Below are 20,154 nucleotides of genomic sequence, written 5' to 3'. Positions count from 1 at the left end.
GCCAGGAATCAAAATGGCGCCGGTGGCCCGTTGCCCTTACCATGTGACAGGGGCTACTGGTGCCATTGGTTGGCCCCTTTCACATGGAAGGAGCAATGGATGGCACAGTTTCTTCATGCAGTAAGCTAATGGTATGCTAATGCATCGGGACTTTAAAAAAATAGCGTGTTGATTGGAAAATGTGCAATGAAATCTGAGTTAAAATGTACGCTCAGCATAGACTGAATGCTCATTTTAAACTTTGGGGAGCAGGGGAGTCTCTCAGAATGCCTGCTTCTGCCTTTTGACTAACACTAACATTCCTTTTCTAACCAAAAGTGAAATTTCCAGCACCAAGAAAACCTGAGTTTTATGGGGATTTTGAGGCGTTTTCAATTCGTTTAATGTTTATTTCAGTTTACTTCATTTGCTGAATTGAAATACAAATTAAAAACATTATGGGGTAATAGCCAATGTCTTCATTATCATGGGATTTCCATGTGAGGGAGCTGTTGTGGGCTAAATAGGATACACAGTTCTGCATGCACATGTTTTGTGCACAAAACTCCTTGCGCACCTTATTGCATTGGCCCCTTAGATTGTGTCTGCTTCACGGACAGATATCTTCAGAATTTGGCAAAATGCACTTCCTGATAAATGACAACAATGAAAAACTGCATTCCTCCTTATCTCTTGAATGTTTGTTTGCACATTTTATATTCCTCTGCCTCCAAGAACTGCTTGGTACGAATCAGAAAGGTAACATCTAAAAAATCATATGGAATACAACATCAAACATAACACAAGCAAATTAAAAATATATACATAAGTGATTTCCCTATTTCACTTGTAACAAATCTACGAGTCATTTATGGAAGCCCTTATTTTCACAGGTTGAATAGTATTATCATAATACTTAAATTGTCCCCTAAACTAAGGCATTTATTTAGATTAAATTATAAGCAGGTATAATAGGTCTAAGTGTGAAAGTGAAAGCTATCAAGGCTAAGGAATGAACTCCAGTATTGATGTTTCGACATTGATCTAGTCCTTTGTCTCAGTCCAATGTCCACGACTATGATGTTATGGAGGTCTGTCCTAAGAGGACCAGGCAGGAGAATTTCTTGATGCTGAATGCTTTGAAATATTTTCCATACCTCCCAACCTACCTGTCTCATCCCTTGTTCACATGAGATCTCTCTTCCCATTTGTAACACAGGAGGATATACTGTTTCTCACAGGACAAGCAGGATGGTAGTCCTCACATATGGGTGACATCACAGGATGGAGCCCAATCACGGAACACTTTTGTCAAAGTTTCTAGAACTTTGACTGGCCCCTTCTGGGCATACCCAGCATGGCACCAACCCTGCAGCCAGCAGGGGTCCCCCTTCAGTCTTCTTTTTTCCGTGCAGCAGTAGCCACGTGGTTAAGGAGCTCCACAGAGATTCCTGACAGGAAGTTTCCTCACGGAATTACTACAACTTTTCTTACCCCACAGGGGTCCCTCTTTCAATTTTTTCAAGCCACGGTACTCCGGTAAGCTTTCTACCCGTTTTGGTTGATTCCCATCGAGTTTGGCCCTCGTGGTCTACTGGCCATCGACCGTACCGCGGCTCAAATTTTTCATGGCCATGGCGTCGGGGTTCCATCGGTACCCGGACTGCAATCGCACCATGTTCACGTTTACCCCTATCTAGGTGTTCACGTTTACCCCTATCTAGATGATTGGTTGGTCAAGGCTCCCACTCAGGAAACTGCTCTGTCGTCCCTACATCTTACCTTACACACTCTGATTTCGCTAGGATTTCTCGTCAACTATGACAAATCCTACTTAGTCCCATCTCAAACCTTATCATTCATAGGGGCAGACTTGGACACCTTGCGGCAAAAGCTTTTCTACCTCGACAACGAGTTCTCACTCTCGTCTCTCTTGCACACCAGCTGCAGTCTCAGCACTACACGACTGCTTGCCACTTTCTCATCCTACTGGGACACATGGCTTCCTCAGTTCAGGTCACCCCAATGGCCCTCCTAGCCATGAGAGTCATGCAGTGGACTCTAAGGTCACAATGGACTCAATGCATTCAGCCCCTGTCGACCATTGTCCACATCTCTGACTCACTCCATCGGTCTCTCGCCTGGTGGAAAAATCAGATCAATCTCCTCCAAGGCTTGCCCTTCCGGGCTCCAGACCCTCAAATAACTCTCACCACCGATGCTTCGAACCTCTGTTGGGGAGCCCATGTGGCCAATCTGCAGACACAAGGAACTTGGTCTCCAGAGGAAGCCAAACACCAAATCAATTTCCTGGAGCTTCGAGCAATCAGATATGCTCTCAGTTTTTCAGGATCGTCTCTCCAACCAAGTCATCCTGATTCAGACAGACAACCAGGTGGCCATGTGGTACATCAACAAACAGGGAGACACGGGCTCCTACCTCCTGTGTCAGGAAGCTGCGCAGGTATGGGAGGAGGCCCTCTCCCACTCGATGTACCTCAGAGCCACCTACTCGCCGGGAGTGGACAGTGTATTGGCAGACAAGCTAAGTCGCACCTTTCAACCGCACGAGTGGTTTCTCAACCCCTCAATAGCGGACTTGATCTTCCAACAGTGGGGTTACTCTCAAATAGACCTCTTTGCGTCACCTCAAAACCGCAAAGCATGGTTTCCAATACTTCAGGATCTCTCCATTCGCAGGTACATTCCCTTGGGAAAGGATCCACTTCTGATTACGCAAAACGACGGGTGCCTGCACCACACCAATCTTCAATCCTTGTCCCTGACTGCATGGATGTTGAAAGGTTAATCCTTCAGTCACTTAACCTTTCTGAATCAGTTTCCCGTGTCCTGATTGCTTCACATAAGTCTTCCACGAGAAAATCCTACCTTTATAAATGGAACAGGTTTCAGTCATGGTGCTCTTCTCAATCCCTTGACCCCTTTACCTGTCCAATCACAAAGTTTCTGGACTATCTCTGGCACTTGTCGGAGTCAGGTCTAAAAACTTCCTCCATCAGAATGCATTTTAGTGCGGTGGCCGCCTTCCATAAAAGTGTCGGGGATGTTCCCATATCAGTACAACCCCTTGTAACACATTTTCTGAAGGGCTTGCTTCACCTCAAGCCTCCACTGCGTCCTCCGGCCGCTTCTTGGGACTTCAACCTGGTTTTGGGTCGGCTCATGAAACCACCATTTGAGCCTCTCCAATCCTGTGAATTTCGGCTCGCAGAGTTAGTGAGTTACAGGCCCTAGTTACCTATACGCCTTACACTAAACTTCTGCAAGACCGGGCTGTAATCTGCACTCGCCCTAAGTTCTTGCCTAAGGTAGTATCAGAGTTTCATCTCAATCAATCCATTATACTACCTACCTTTTCTCCCAGACCCCATTCCAATCCTGGAGAGCAGGCTCTGCATACTTGACTGTAAACGGGCTCTAGTGTTCTACCTAGACTGTACAGCTGCCCACAGGAAAAGCACTCAATTGTTTGTCTCTTTCCATTCCATTAAATTGGGGCAGCCTGTGGGTAAGCAGACTCTCTCCTCCTGGTAGCGGACTGCATATCCTTAAAGCACACTCTGTGAGGACTAAGGAGACTTCAGTAGCACACCTACCATCGGTGCCACTTCCTGACATTTGCAGGGCTGCCACCTGGAGTTCTCTCCATACCTTTACAGCCCATTATTGCTTGGACAAGACCGGAAGACAAGATTCTATCTTTGGCCAATCTGACCTGCATAACCTATTCACAACTTAATGTACCAACACCCTTCTCCTGCCCGGTAGGGTTGAGGATGCCCTCGGCCAAATTTCACCCCAGTCCTAGTGCCTTGCACACCTGGGTACATTTGGTGCATACTCGGACATCCTCAGCTCGATACTCACCCATATGTGAGGACTACCATCCTGCTTGTCCTGTGAGAAAGCAAATATTGCTTACCTGTAACAGGTGTTCTCACAGGACAGCAGGATGGTAGTCCTCACGAAACCCACCAGCCGCCCCGCGGTGTTGGGTTCGTTACGTTTCTTATTTTATTTTTCGGTCCTTCCTGTAGCTTTTTAAACAAGACTGAAGGGGGATCCCTGCTGGCTGCAGGGTTAGTGCCATGCTGGGCATGCCCAGTAGGGGCCAATCAAAGTTCTAGAAACTTTGACAAAAGTGTTCCGTAATCTGGCTCCATCCTGTAATGTCACCCATATGTGAGGACTAACATCCTGCTGTCCTGTGAGAACACCTGTTACAGGTAAGCAACATTTGCTATCTTGTAACTGCTCCAGAAATTTAAATGAAAAGGATTTAGGCAGAATAATGAGACTTTTGTTGTTCTTACAGTTCACCATGATGGCTTTGTTCAATGTCAACTGGCCTTGGGTTCCATATGCTCCTTCTGTTCTGTCCCCATGATAATGATAAACTTTATGTGATCATATCTGCATGTACTTCAATGAACATTGTGTAGATTGTAGGTAGACAAGCTATTGGTTAGTAGTTTTGGGGGGAGTTACTTGGGCGTCCCTTTGAAAGGAGAAGTGTTAGAGCATAAAAACTGCCACACTAGGTCAGACCAACATTCCATCAAGCCCACCATCCTGTTTCTAGGTCACAAGTACCTGGCAGGATCCTAAATAGATAAATTTCATAGTGCTTATGCCCAGGGATAAGCAGCTGCTTTTCCCAGTTCTATCTGATTAATAACAGTTTATGGACTTTTCCTCCATAAAATTGTCTAAACTTTAAAAAAAAAAAAAAATTAAAAACCAATATAGAATAGTAAAACCTACAGAAGACGTATAGCAAATAATCACACTATCATACAGCCTTCATATATTTAGGCATAAAAAACATTTTTTAACTGTTAATAATCTGTCACAATATATATTTGACTTCAAAATCTCTTAAAAAGACCCCATAACATCAATAAATGTATCAAATAAAATAGACCACATCACTCAATCATCAAACACATGTACTCACCATACTACAACACACATCTTTCTCTCACCTTCATACAACCTACACCAAAAAACATATAGCTAATATCAGTCTAAAGTTATCAAAGTGCAATGCAAGTGTGTATTCATACAGTCTTGGAATCTTCAGGGTCCAAAACAAGTAACACCATTCAAAAATGTTGAAGGTTTATGTAGCTTGAGTGTTTAATGCTATGTTCACTTCCAATGTTTATAGAGTGATTATTTGTTATAACAAACCTTTCCAGAAACTCACTGAATCAACATAGCAATCATTACTGTACATTCAGCACAATGTAAATAATTGCTCTTCTTACCATTGAATTACTTATGCTTTGTCTTCCTCTTCCCCCAGTTCCAGCACCCCTGTTTTATTGTAACTTCTGCTTCTATTCGCTTTGTTAATATCTAAGGTTATTGTACCCCCGTTCCATGTAAACCGGCATGATATGATTGTATCATGAATGCCGGTATAGAAAAGCACCAAATAAAATAAATAAAATAAACAAAGTCTTCTATAGGTTTTACTGTACTAAATTGTTTTTTCATTTTTGTTATTAGAATAGTGGTTGCAGTCCTTTGATTTACACGAGTAAATTTTTTTAAACCATGCTACTCTAACTGCCTTTACCATATTCTCAAGCAATAAATTCCAGAACTTAATTGTAAATTGAGTGAAAAAAAAAGTTTCTCTGAATTGTTGTAAAATTCATGGTATGTCCCCTTATCTAATTTTCTGAAAGAGTAAATGATCAATTTTCATTTACTCATTCCACTCCATTCATGATTTTATAGCTCTCTATATCATCTTCCCTTAGCTTTCCCTTCTTCAAGCTGAAGAGCCCTAACCGTTATAGCTTTTCCTCATAGGGAAGCCATTCCATCCCCTTTATCATTTTGGTCACCATTCACTGAACCTTTTCCAGTTCCACTATATCTTTTTGAGATAAAGCAATCAGAATTGCACACAGTACTCTCGGTGCAGTTGCACCATGGAGCAATGCAGAGGTATTATTATAATTCCCTTTTTTATTCTTCATTCCTTTCCTAATAATTTTGTGATGTGTGTTTTGGTGGTCTGATCAGTTGAATTTTGTAGTTTGCTAGGTCTTGATAAAGAGATGTTACTTGTTTAATCCAAAACTTGAGCACACCAACATTTTCCATTTTGGGGTTCTTAACCTGGTTTCAAGTGCTTTTGTTGTTACTTCAGATCATTCCATAGTTTTGATGTTTGCCTTTTCCATGTTCTCCTGTGTGCTCAGTGTCCATTCTGCTTCTCTGTTATGTTCTATAGGATTCTCATAAATTTCTCCAAAACATTTTTATTTCAGCTTTGGTTGATGTTCTTTCCCAGTTCCCTTTAAAATAGTTTAGAGTTTTGTTTAAATGTTTTATTTTGATGTCTCTTATTTCTGTTTTCTTTATAACTCAACATCTTTAGTGCTTCTGCTGCTGTGTTCATTTTGTTATTGGAGTGTATGAATTTAAGGTCATCTTCTATTAGTGCAGCATGTTTCACCTTGATGGATTTTTCTGATTATTTTTGGTATCCTCTATTCTTTGAGGTAGTTGTTTAGCAGGGACACCTCTGCATGAAATGATTTTATTTCTTTCTCTATGTTTTTTTCCAAGGAGGATTTGTAATATTTCTCCTGGCCTTGAATTCTTGATGATAGGACTCTCTCAGTAATGCCCAATATTGTATCCATTTTATTTCTGTGATTTCAATAAATGTTCCCTTTATGCAGATCGTGGCCTTGTTGCTCTTACTTATCATGTTGTGGTCAGTTTTAACTTGGGTTATCTTTTCCTTTCCTGAACCCCATCATATATATATGATGTCTCTTGTGTCTATCTGTACAGCACTTGTGTGCTGTACAGATACACAGATACACATAATTATATATATCCATCTCCACATAGGCAAATAACTCAGCCTCCATCTCCTCCAGTTCCTGATCTCTCTTCTGTCTTTTTTTCTTTATTGTTTCCTAGATTGTCTTTTATTGCTCTCATCCTTCTGTGTGGCACCATTATCATTCACAGATACCTTATATTACTACTACTATTACCATTTTTTTTTAAAGTTTATTACTTTTAATCAGAACATAATAGTGGACAAAAGCGATGTACAAGTACGCAGGGACATCAAAACAGTCGTACATGATATATTATGCAAGTAATGTCTCCAGCCTGCTTGTTAACAAAATATTCAGCAACAATTAACTTTCCTTAAACTTTAGCATGTAAGTGCTCTGATCTGTATACCCCCCTCCCCTCCCCCCTCCCTTCCCGGTGTTACAACAGCCAATCATTAATATAAGGCTAAAAGCAATGTGCTATGCGTGTGCGATTTCCTTATGGACCCTGTTAGTACATCAAAGCAAATCTGAAATAGAAACATGCAAAAACATGCTCTCAAGTCGCCAGACACTGGAAGTCTAATCTTTTACCAGCCGTGGCAGAGGTCCAGACACTGCTGCGCCAGCATCAGCGATTAGATTACTTGACGACCCACAGGCGAAACAGGATAGCCCAATATCATAAGACCTGGGAGTACCTCTCTCTGCCTTAACCACAGACCTCATTGGGTGGATCGTTTCTTCGGGAGCAGGACTTTACTTCATGATATTATATAATATATTTCAGGTTTGCTTTGATGTACTAACAGGGTCCATAAGGAAATCGCACATGCATAGCACATTGCTTTTAGCCTTATATTAATGATTGGCTGTTGTAACACCGGGAAGGGAGGGGGAGAGGGGAGAGGGGAGGGGGGTATACAGATCAGATCAGGGCAAGATTCAATAAAGTCCATTTTTTACCGATTCCACCTTGTTGTCTTTTTGCTGCTTGCTATATATATATATATATATCCATTTCCACATCTTTTCCTTTCCTGAACCCCATCATATATATATCATGGGGTTCAGGAAAGGAAAAGATAACCTAAGTTAAAACTGATCACCTAAAGTAAAAATACAAAACATGATAAGTAAGAGCAACAAGGCCACAATCTGCATAAAGGGACCATTTATTGAAGTCACATAAATAAAATGGATACAATATTGGGCATTACTGAGACAGTCCTATCATCAAGAATTCAAGGCCAGGAGAAGTATTACAAATCCTCCTTGGAAAAAAACTTATAGAGAAAGAAATAAAATCATTTCATGCAGAGGCGTCCCTGGTAAACTACAAGTGTGCATTGAAGCTACAGGCAATGGCACCGGCACCCAAGAAGGCCAGAAGGCACTCTCTTTGCACAGCCTGCCACATAAGAGCCATGCAGCCAGAACTGGAGTCCTGCCTGTGCCAGCATTGCGAGGAAGCCCAGGGGGAACCAAAGCCTGGTACCTCAATGTCGAGGGATGGGTCTGGAACTATTACAGACGATAGCTCCCCGGATCTATGCATCTCTGAGATGGCCTTTCCACAAGAGGGCGCTTCAGGGGCTCCTATGCTGACTCCCCCTGGGGTTAACATGGATCCAGGGACCTTCTCCTGGTTAGAATTTTTCTAAGGGCTACAAGCCTTCGTTCAGGCGCAATCAGCCCCAGCTGCACCCCGGGCTCAACCCCTGCCGAAAGCATAAGATCCTCCCGGCTCTACTCAGATGCCTCGAGGAATGCTTCGCCTAACCAAGAATTGCCCTGACAGGGACCCAGACACCTCAGATGATGATGGCGATTCCCTGGAAGAAGGAGAAATTTCTCCAGGCCTGGAACCATACTGAACCATGCTTTACGTCTTCCACAAGGATGAACTACCAGCCTTTGTTTCCCAGACTCTGAAGACTGGGTATTCCAGGTACGGACCCGATGGTGGAAACAAAGAAGAACCCCCATCCTGGTGTTCCTTCGTAAAGCCTCATGCTACTTCCCAATGATGGAAGCCATCTAGGAACTAATTGACCTGGAGTGGGTTGTCCCGGAGGCCAGCTTCAAAGGGGGTCTGGCCTTGGAATCCCTTTATCCCCTAGAATCAGAAACCAAGGAACGCCTTCATTTCCTGAAAGTGGACGCCATGGTCTGTGCCGTCTGAAAGCGAACGATTCCTATTGAGGGAGGGACTGCATTGAAGGATACTCAGGATAGATGATTGGAATCCATCCTTAAGCAGGCCTTCGACGCAACAGCAATGACACTGCAGATTGCTTCCTGCTGCGCACTGATGGCACGTTCCTGCTTTCTCCTCTCGAGAGGCAAATAACTCCAGAACGTATACCGGTGAGACAATGGAACCTGCAGCAGCCTTCCTGATAGATGCAAACTCAGACCTAGTGCGTGCCTCAGTCAGAGGCGTAGCCTCGGTAGTGGCAGCACCAACATAAGAAATTGCCATGCTGTGTCAGACCATGGGTCCATCAAGCCCAGCATCCTGTTTCCAACAGAGGCCAAACCAGGCCACAAGAACCTGACAATTACCCAAACACTAAGAAGATCCCATGCTACTGATGCAATTAATAGCAGTGGTTATTCCCTAAGTAAACTTGATTAATAGCCGTTAATGGACTTCTCCTTCAAGAATTTCTCCAAACCTTTTTTGAACCCAGCTACACTAACTGCACTAACCACATCCTCTGGCAACAAATTCCAGAGCTTTATTGTGCGTTGAGTGAAAAAGAATTTTCTCCGATAAGTCTTAAATGTGCTACTTGCTAACTTCATGGAATGCCCCCTAGTCCTCCTATTATTCAAAAGTGTTAAAAACCGAGTCACATCTACTCGTTCAAGATCTCTCATGATCTTAAAGACCTCTTTCATTTCCCCCCTCAGCCATCTCTTCTCCAAGCTGAACAGCCCTAACCTCTTCAGCTTTTCCTCATATGGGAGCTGTTCCATCCCCTTTATCATTTTGGTTGCCCTTCTCTATACTTTCTCCATCACAACTATATCTTTTTTTAGATGCGGCGATCACAATTGTACACAGTATTCATGATGCGGTCTCTCAATGGAGCGATATAGAGGCATTATGACATTTTCCGTTTTATTAACCATTCCCTTCCTAATAATTCCTAACATTCTGTTTGCTTTTTTGACTGCTGCAGCACACTGAGCTGACGATTTTAAAGTATTATCCACTATGATGCCTAGATCTTTTTCCTGGGTGGTAGTTCCTAATATGGAACCAAACATCGTGTAACTACAGCAAGGGTTATTTTTCCCTATATGCAACACTTTGCACTTGTCCAAATTAAATTTCATCTGCCATTTGGATGCCCAATCTTCCAGTCTTGCAAGGTCCACCTGTAATGTATCACAGTCCGCTTGTGATTTAACTACTCTAAATAATTTTGTATCATCCGCAAATTTGATAATCTCACTCATCATATTCCTTTCCAGATCATTTATATATATATTGAAAAGCAGCGGTCCAAGAACAGATCCCTGAGGCACTCCACTGTTTACTCTTTTCGACTGAGAAAATTGACCATTTAATCCTACTCTTTGTTTCCTGTCTTTTAACCAGTTTATAATCCACTAAAGGACATCGCCTCCTGTCCCAGGACTTTTTAGTTTTCATAGAAGCCTCTCATGATGGACTTTGTCAAATGCCTTCTGAAAATCCAAATACACTACATCTAGTGGTTCACCTTTATCCACATGTTTATTAACCCCTTCAAAAAAATGAAGCAAATTTGTTAGGCAAGACTTCCCTTGGGTAAATCCATGTTGACTGTGTTCCATTAAACCATGTCTTTCTATATGCTCTACGATTTTGATCTTGAGAATAGTTTCCACTATTTTTCCCAGCACTGAAGTCAGGCTGACTGGTCTATAGTTACCTGGATCGCCCCTGGAGCCTTTTTTAATTTCATTGTTGAGTTCCTTCAGTACCCTAGGATGCATACCATTTTTTAATTCCTTCAGTACCCTAGGATGCATATCATCCGGTCCAGAAGACAACTAAGGCTAAGAAATTGGTCTGTTAACGTGACATCTAAAGCAAATCTCACAAGAATGTCCTTTAAAGGATCTCTCTTGTTCGGAAGCGAATTGGAGAAGTTAGCCAGCAAATGGGGCAAATCCCCAGTGCCTCGGCTACCAGAAGATAGGAATAAAATATCTCAGCGTCCCTCACCCAGAAGAAACAAGGGCAGAGGCTTGCAATGCTTTAGACTCTACAGGAACTCGCAGTTCCAGGCACTTCATCCCTCTGGAAGGTCCCAGCCCTTTTGGAACCGACAGACCAGGAGAGGAACAGGCTTGGGTGCAGGATCCAGTGATGCTCCACAATGAGAATGGGCCGATCCATCCACAGGAAGAGGAAATAGGGGGTCAACTTGCCATCTTCTACCAAAGATGGGTCGAGATCACGTCCAACAAATAGGTACTAAACATCATTCGAGAAGGCTACTCTCTGGAGTTCCGCAGTATTCCTTGAGACAAATTTATGATGTCACCCTGCCACTCCCACACCAAGAGACTGGCAGTAGAAACCACCCTGACAAGACTACTCAGTCTGAAGGCAATAACTCCGGTTCCCACGCCCCAACAAAATATGGGGCGCTATTTCATCTATTTTATCATTCCCAAGAAGGAAGGATCATTCCGACCCATCTTGGATCTTGGATCTGAAGCACATTTATTTTATTTAAAGCTTTTTTATACCGGCATTCATGATACAATCACATCATGCTGGTTTACAGAAAACAGGGGGAGTGATAACTTTGAACGATAAACAGGTGTTGAAAGAAAAGAAGTAAGTTACAATAAAACAGGGGAAGTTGGAACTAGGAGAAGAAGAGTTGAAGGAATAAATTAGGCAGAAACAATGAGAGGAATAAATTATTTACATAGTGTTGGCGGGAAATTTACAAGTGGTTGTAGTCTTTCTGGTGAGAAAGTTAGGAGAGTCAGTTATGATCAGGAAAGTCTTTCTGGTGAGAAAGTTAGGAGAGTCAGTTATGATCAGGAAAGGCTTGTCTAAAAAACCAAGTCTTTAGCCTTTTTCTGAATGTTGGTAAGCAAGGTTCCTGTCTGAGGTCAGGGGGGATGGCATTCCATAGAGATGGTCCCGCAGTGGAAAAAGCCACATCACCCGTCATCTGCGGATACTACACTTCTGCATGGAGACCCTTCGTTCCGTCATAATGGCAGTACAACCAGGAGAGTTTCTAACCTCCCTGGACCTCTCCGAAGCCTACCTTCACATTCCAGTCCATCAAGATCACCAGCGTTTTCTACGCTTTGCGATACTGGGTCCCCATTACCACTTCCAAGCGCTACCTTTCAGCCTAGCAACCGCCCCCAGAACATTCTCCAACATTATGGTGGTCGTGGCGGCAACACTGAGAAAGGAAGGGATCTTGGTACACCCTTACCTGGACGACTGGCTGATCAGGGCAAAGTCTTCGGAAATAGCCGGCAAATGACCAGCAGAGTCATGAGCCTACTGCAGGAACTCGGTTGGGTCAAGAGCAGTCTGCAGCCCTCTCAATCCCTAGGGTACCTGGGGGCCTGTTTTGACACCAAACAGAACAAAGTCTTCCTCCCTCCCCGAGGAGAAGGAAACTGATGGAACAATTACGACGGTTGATGACCAAGGTATGGTACTATCTTCAAGTCCTCGGCCTCATGGCATCCACCTTGGAGGTCATCCCTTGGGCAAGGGCCCATATGCGATCACTCCAATGCTCTTTACTGTCACGATTGAACCCACTGTCCCAGGACTACTCAATTCTATCATATCTCTCCTCAACTGTCTCTTCTCTATGCTGAAGAGCCCTAATCTATTTGGCCATTCCTAATAGGTAACTCATTCCTTCCCCTTTATCATTTTGGTCACCCTTCTCTGTACCTTTTCTAATTCTACTATGTCTTTTTTGAAATGCAGTGACCAGAATTGCATACAATGCTAAAGGTGTAGTCCTCATGATGGAGCGATACTGAGGCATTATGAAACCCTTTGTTTTATTCTCCATTCCTTTCTTAATAATTCCTAGTATTCTATTTGCTTTCTTGGCCGCTGCAACACACTGAGCAGAGGATTTCAACATATTATCCATAATGACACTTAGATTCTTTTCCTGGGTGGTGATTCCTAATGTGGAACCTTGCATTGTGTAGCTATAATTTGGATTGCTCTTCCCTGCATGCATCATTTTGTAATTGTCTACATTAAATGCCATCTGTCATTTGGATGCTCAGTCTCCCACTCTTGCAAGGTCCTCCTGCAATTTTTCGTAATCCTCTTTTGATTTAACAACTTTAAATAAATGTTTATAATCAACAAATTTGATCACCTCATTCATTGATCCAATCTCTAGATCATGGATTAATATGTTAAAAAGCAGTGGTCTCAGTATGCTTTATACAACCCTGCAGTGACCCAGCTTGCCAGTATTCTCTGTCTCCAGCAAATGGTGGACATGCCATCTCCCTATGGGGATTTGCTTTGAGCTTTTTGAAAGGAGAAATTTGAAATTCTAAATTCAGGAAAAATCCCTGCTCTCCTGCAGTGATACCTAAAGCTTCCTCCCCCAGTTGAGAATTCCTGAGGTGATTTCTGTGGTCCCTCAAAGATGTGCCTTGCTCTGGTAGCTGGGTTTCCCGGCTGAAAGGCAGTGGGTGCAGAAGGCTGAGCACGGCAGTGATGGCAGATGCCCTCTCCCCCCACAGCCAGAGGCCATCTCTGTACTCAGCTGGTAAGCGTTGAGCTCAGGTAAGGTTTAAAAAAATGTAAGGAGAAAGTTTTAGCTGTATCAGAGACAGTTAGAAGGGTTTCAGAATTTCCTGTGGTCTCTGTTCTCAGCACACCATGCCAACGTTCATTCCCGCTCCCGTTGGGGTTGGGGAACTGGGCAGCCTGGCGGTTTGAGTAGCCCCCAGTGGACTAGGCCCCGCACTTAGGCTTTTTTCTTGCATGCCGCGGTGGCCATTTTTGCATGCTCTTGTGCGTTTTCTGCTGCCCTCTATAGGCCATCGGTGTGCGGTGTGTTGGCTCTGCACTCGTGTTGTGTGCTCGGTTTTTGAGTGAGCTTTTTATGTGCACCAACTTTTTTACACACTTAATTTGGTGCACAGGCTGTGCATGTGCCTTGCCGCACTTTCTTCTAGGCGCATTTCATTTTTGAGCGCAAGCCATTCCGATACACGTTTAATGCAGCAATGGAGCCGGTAAGCAAGAAGCCTAAGCCTATTTGTGTTGCGTGTCATAGGGCTTCTCAGTCTGACCTGGCTTCTAACCATTGTCAGCGTCTTCCTCAGCCTTGGCTGGGGGGATGTCGGATCTTGGTTCTCCCTTGATTGGCAACTCCGCTGGCAAGGGGCAGTTCTGTGGAACCAGCTCCAGTTCCTCCTAGGCAGCTGCTTTTTCTTTTGTGGAATTTTTTCAAGGCTTACAAGCCTTTCTTCTGGCACAGTCCTCCGCTTCCCCCATTTCTGTCCAGTTGGACCCTCAGACGGTGGTTCCTCCCTCTTCCCGTCCTATGCTTGAGCACCAGGGGCTCTCCTCAGCTCCCTGTGAGTGTTCCTGACAGGAATCCAGATGACGGTGATCCTGATTCCCTGGAAAATAGGGAAATTCCTACAGGGCTGGAACCATATCGAACCATGTTGCAGTTCTTTCATAGAGATGAACTCTGGCGCTGATTTCCCAGACCTTGAAACAGCTTGTTCGGATGCTATGTCAGAACCGAGGAAGAATCCCATTTTGGTTTCCTTACTTAAAGCCTCTTTTTTTCCGCCCCGATGATGGATGCCATCCAGGAATTGATTGATCTGGAATGGGATGCCCCAGAGGCAAATTTTAAAGGAGGTCGGACATTGGAAGACCTGTATCTCCCTGGATCCATCTGTGAAAGAGCATTTACATTTCCCAAAGTGGTATGTACCATGTCTAAGCGGATGACTATCTCCATAGAGGGAGAAGCGGCCTTGAAGGATGTACTTGATAGAAGGATTCAGGCTATTCTTAAGCAAGCCTTTGAGGCAGTGGCGATTAATTTTCAGATGGCCTCCTATTGTGCCCTAGGAGATTGATGAGACTGGAGGGAATTCCAGAGTGGTTATGAGCCTACTGCCGCCTTTTTAGCAGATGCAGGCTGTGATTTGGTCCGGACCAAATTACCTTTTATTAGAAAAACATTTTTTTATTCTTGTAAACATCATACAATGTAAACTCTTTTTAAATGACATATAATAACATCCGTACACTCGAAATTCCTATCATAAGACTATCAGTCTTTATAAAAAAAAAAAATTGCCATAATATGGCAGATAGGTTTTTAAATGTCTGTCCAGCACACTGTGAAAGTTATGTCCCATATCCAAAAGTGTTTCACAACCTGGTTACACAAGAGCTAGAGTTGTACTCGTACCAAGTTTGTGCTGGATTCAGTTTTAATCCATTATAACTGCCACATTTAAAAACCAGATGTCACTGTAAACTCTTGTCAACAAAGGACTTCTGTTTCACCAATCAGTGGCTTCATTAGGAGGAAGAGATGCATAAATATATATATATATATATATATATATATATATATATATATATATATAAATAAATCCTTCCATCACAATGTATGCATATTCAAACTTATCTGGACTTCCTCATGACACGGCTAAGAGACCTCAAATTACGAAGCTAAATTTCTCTTTATATGAACCCTTTGGGAGAGGAAGGCTCAGGTTTGGGGGAAGGGAGGATGAGTAGTGGATCATTGTGGGAAGGTAAAGTGGGTCTAGAAGGTCGAGGGGGGAATGAAAGGAGGATCGCACATACAAGACGAAACCCAGCTAAGATGATCTCAGGTATACACTCGCCAGCGCTGATCCTGTCTTTCTCGCACACAAAACCCAGCACAGATCCTCACATAAACACCCACCAGCACAGACCCTCTCTTTCATATGCACAATTGTTCCGTGTAAAAACTCATTTGGAAATGTTGTACACTCCATAAAGTGCACCTTTCCAATCTTGTTGGTTTTTTTTTTTCAGAGTCCAAAGATATCTTGGCTATTTGCATCAGAGAAATTAAGCAGGACTGACAGTTACTCTCTGCTTTCTCACTATCATTAAGTACTACTTGGACTGTGATAATTTGCTTAGTCATTTGTTTCACAACTGAAGCTGATTGTGTAAATCAAATGTCTTCAGTTAGAGCTCTGAATATTCCACCCTTATGATCCACTTAAATGAATGCTGCTGTCTAGCTTTTTTTTCTTGTCTTTTACACTGCTGAATCTGACAGTTTTTCATAAGTATTACAGGTGAACTGATTTTTGCAGCATGATGATCACAAGGCACATAGGTAGTACCACAACTGCGTTTGGGGGTTTTTTCTGAGAGGTGGTGGGTGTTTTGGATTATGGAACACAGTCAGATTTTGGCAATCCAGTAAAATATGGCTGGTTATGATTCCCTCAGAAAAGGTTCACATGGGACCCTGCATCTTTGGATTAAAATCATCAGTTGGAGCCATCTTTTATATAGGTACAAAGAGAGAGGATCATCAGCTCTCCTTACATACATGCATACATAGGCATAGACATATTTTGTATCTGGTTCAAGAAAAATGTAAACAATCTTTCTAAAAGATATGAACACTGTTTTGCATATCCTTTCTACTACTGTTATTGTTGGTGTCGCTGATTAGTTCAAGTAATGGTAACTGTAATCACAAAAGCAGTTTACCCTAAATGACCTTAAAATTTGCTACACTGAAAAGCATTCTCAAGAGGTAGTGTCTCCAAATTTATTTGTTTGCACATACTATGATGGGAATGAACCTCATTCATAAGCCACTAGGGTACAATCTCAATCTCTCGAATTTACTGCTAGTGCTTTTGTGCCAAAAAGAGCATCTTTCTGGATTTCATTATGTGCATGGATCTCTTTTTAATCAGACACATGGCACCAAAGACAATTAGGACTACATCTATACCTTTCTACCGCATTTTCTGGTCCCTGATTGCATCTCTTGGCAGTTGATAATCTTCTTTCTCTCCATACATAGAACAGAATAGTCACTTAGTAGTGAAAACCTCTGTTAGAAATGCTGTTCTTGTGTCTTTCTCCTTTACCTTTCTGTTCAGTTTTCTAGCCTTGAGTTTCTAATCGGTTGGCATGGGAATGTCTCATGTAATCACAACTTCTACATTCTGTGCAATTCTGTCAGGGTTGCGTCCCCATTGTTTTTCTGGCACGGCAATGTTATAGTATTTACACAATTTCTATCTTATTGTGGCTTTCTGTGTATTTCCTTTCTGACATGAGCACGTAGTACCCATTAACAAGATGTGCAACTGTGTCCTATTCTGTGCTACAGAACCTGCATTTGTCTGCTTTGCCTACTTTTTTTTTCCCCTATGTTTGCTGTCAGCCTTTTTGTCTGCAGCCCACTGTTCTGTGCTTCAGTTATTTATCTCATCTTTAGGTTTCAGTTCACTTCTCGCTTGCCATTCCTATGTCAAGTTTTGTTCTACTTGTGATTGTTAAAGTAACATGAGTGCTATTCATTCTTTAATGAGCAAGCATATTTCTGAAATCCTTGGTTCTTAGAGTGGCTGTGGATGCTTTACTTCCAGATACCTTCTCATCTCCCCACTAGGCTTGAAAAGTGTGTAAAACATGTTGTTATGTATTCCATCGCATGTATATTATGCATCTTAAGTGGAAAACATTTGCATCTAACTTTCAGATCAGCTAGATAGAACTGCTGTGTTACTAGGAATATATTTTCAAAGAAACTTTTCAAGTTTTAATGACATTTTTATTAGAATCTTCATTTGATTACACTATTTTAAATAGCTGGTGCAAATTTTGTCCTCTGTACTGCATTTCATAAGAGATTTAGAGAATGATATCTCTTAAACTGCATAAAATGATTATTTCCTAGCGTGTAGCAGATGGACTCAGGAACAATGGGTATAGTGTACTCCTGATAGCAGTTGGAGACAGATCAGATTTCAATCTGACATCAGCCCTATACATATACCCCAGCAGGAAGTGCAGCTCTTCAGTATTTTCCGTCTCCATAGCAGTAAGGGACTCTATGCACGCTCGCACAGCGTTAGAGTAATTTTACCAAAGAAAACCAAAATAAGAAATCTTACCTCTACAGACGAGCCCCGCTCTCTTGCGGTGACACCCATTGGGTCCCTCCCCCAGTTGAGAATTCCCGAGGTGTTTTCCGCGATCCCTCGGAGGTAAGCCTCGGTCTGTGCGCCGACCCTCGGCGGGGAGCTAGCCCACGACATCGGATGAGGCTGAGAGGCAGCGGGTGCAACCTCGAGTGCGGCAGTGAAGGTATTTTCTCTCTCCCCCCGCAGCCGGAGACCGCCCAGAACGAGACCGGGAAGCGCCGAGACAAGGTAAGGTAGAAATCTATTTAAAAGTCTCCGGTCTCCAAAGCTCGAGGAGTCGCACAGGTCGCCCTCCAGGACCAGTGCCACCTGGGTTGATCTGCCCTAGGAGGGCTAGACCCCCGGTCAGATCCGGGGATCCTCCCACGTGGAGACCCTCCGAGGTGGTCGCCATATTGTCCGCATGGTCGCCGTCACCATTTTGATCTGTTCGCCTCCTGTCCACCGTTTCGATCCATGCGCACAGAGGCGAGCCGTGCACACAAATACCTTGTGCGCACAACGTCACGTGCACAAGCGACGCGCATAGCCACGCGCTTACTGTGCCGGGCGCATAACTTTGATCTGTGCACACAACTGTGCGCACCAAACCTACACGCACAACTTCGACTCACCGGAGCGCACAACTGTATCTTACACGCACAAGCCATGGCACCACTGGAAAAGAAACTCAAGGCTCAGGGCCTTTGCCCAGCATACCACATTAGAGCTGCACAGCATGAGGAGGCCACGGCCCTGTGTATACAGTGCAAAGAGGCCCTAGGGGATCCAACTCATGGCCCTCCCCAGCCGTTACCAGGTTCCAGCCTCTCAAACAGTACACCGGACCTAGCATTGCACAGCGGGACCCCCCTCAAATGGGGCTCCCCAGGGACACGGCGCCCCTTAGTCTAGACCCAGCATCTATTTCCTGGGTAGAATTCTTCAAAGGTCTGCATACCTTCATCCACATGCAACCGGGGTCTCCTATAATACAGCCACAAGCTCCGCCAGAGGACCTCAACATCCCGGGACCCTTTATGCCCAGGGAAGTGATCTCACCACCCAGAAGCCCCACCTTCGGGGACATGGACAACTCGGATGAGGAGTCAGAATCCCTGGAGGAAGGGGAACTCCCTCCGGGGACAGAGCCCCACCAAACCATGAGACACTTCTTCACCAAGGATGAGCTTCCAGACCTGGTCACACACAGCTTAAAAGAGCTGGCTATCCCGGGCACAAGCATCTCAGGGGAACCTAAGACGAACCCCCTACTAGAGGGACTCCGTCAGACCTCCCATCATTTCCCACTATTACAAGCCATCCAGCAACTAATTGACCTGGAATGGGATGCCCCGGAAACTACGTTCAAAGGGGGGCGGGCTCTGGCAGCCATGTACCCTCTGGACCCAGCTGCCAAAGATCTCCTGGCATGTCCGAGAGTGGATGCCATGGTCTGCGCGGTTTCGAAGTGCACTACTATCCCAGTGGAGGGAGGAGCAGCACTCAAGGATGCTCAAGATAGACGTCTGGAATCTATCCTCAAACAGTCCTTTGACGTCTCCTCTATGTCTCTACAGATTGCGGCCTGCTGTGCCGTGGTGACACGCACTTGCTTATCACAGACCAGGAACAACACTCCTGGGGAAGCCCTGGAACCAGCAGTATCATTCCTCGTGGATGCCGCTTCTGATCTGGTGCGCACCGCAGCTAGAGGAGTGTTATCCGCCGAGGCAGCCAGAAGACAATTTTGGCTCCGAAACTGGTCGGCCGACACATCTTCCAAAATGAGACTCACAAGGATGCCCTTCAAGGGAACCCTCCTGTTCGGAAGCGAACTAGAGAAACTAGCCAACAAATGGGGCAAGTCCCCACTGCCGCGGCTACCAGAGGACAGGAATAAGAGAAACCAGCGACCTTTCCCCTGAACTTTCAGGGGCCAGAGGATCACAGCGCTTCAACCCATCTAGAAGCACATATCAAGCGACCCGTCCCACAGGCCAGAGCCAATCCTTTCGGAACAAGCACAACAAAAGGGGAGCCAATTCGGGCCCAGGCCCCAGCCACACCCCACAATGAAAATCAACCGACCCATCCAAAGAAGGAAGCCATAGGGGGCAGGCTTGCC

The 20,154-nt window shown here is 44.1% G+C and overlaps 1 protein-coding gene across 5 annotated transcripts in view; it reads left to right on the top strand.

Annotated features, from left to right (window-relative positions):
- DOCK1 (dedicator of cytokinesis 1) overlaps positions 1 to 20,154 on the top strand; it is a 1,428,876-nt gene that overhangs the window by 1,147,836 nt on the left and 260,886 nt on the right. The gene's annotated exons all lie outside the window — the stretch shown is intronic.

Source organism: Rhinatrema bivittatum, chromosome 7 (genome assembly GCF_901001135.1).
Source record: "Rhinatrema bivittatum chromosome 7, aRhiBiv1.1, whole genome shotgun sequence".
Taxonomy (NCBI): Eukaryota; Metazoa; Chordata; class Amphibia; order Gymnophiona; family Rhinatrematidae; genus Rhinatrema; species Rhinatrema bivittatum.
Note: the sequence above shows the minus strand (reverse complement) of the source record. Positions and strands in the feature narration are given on the sequence as shown.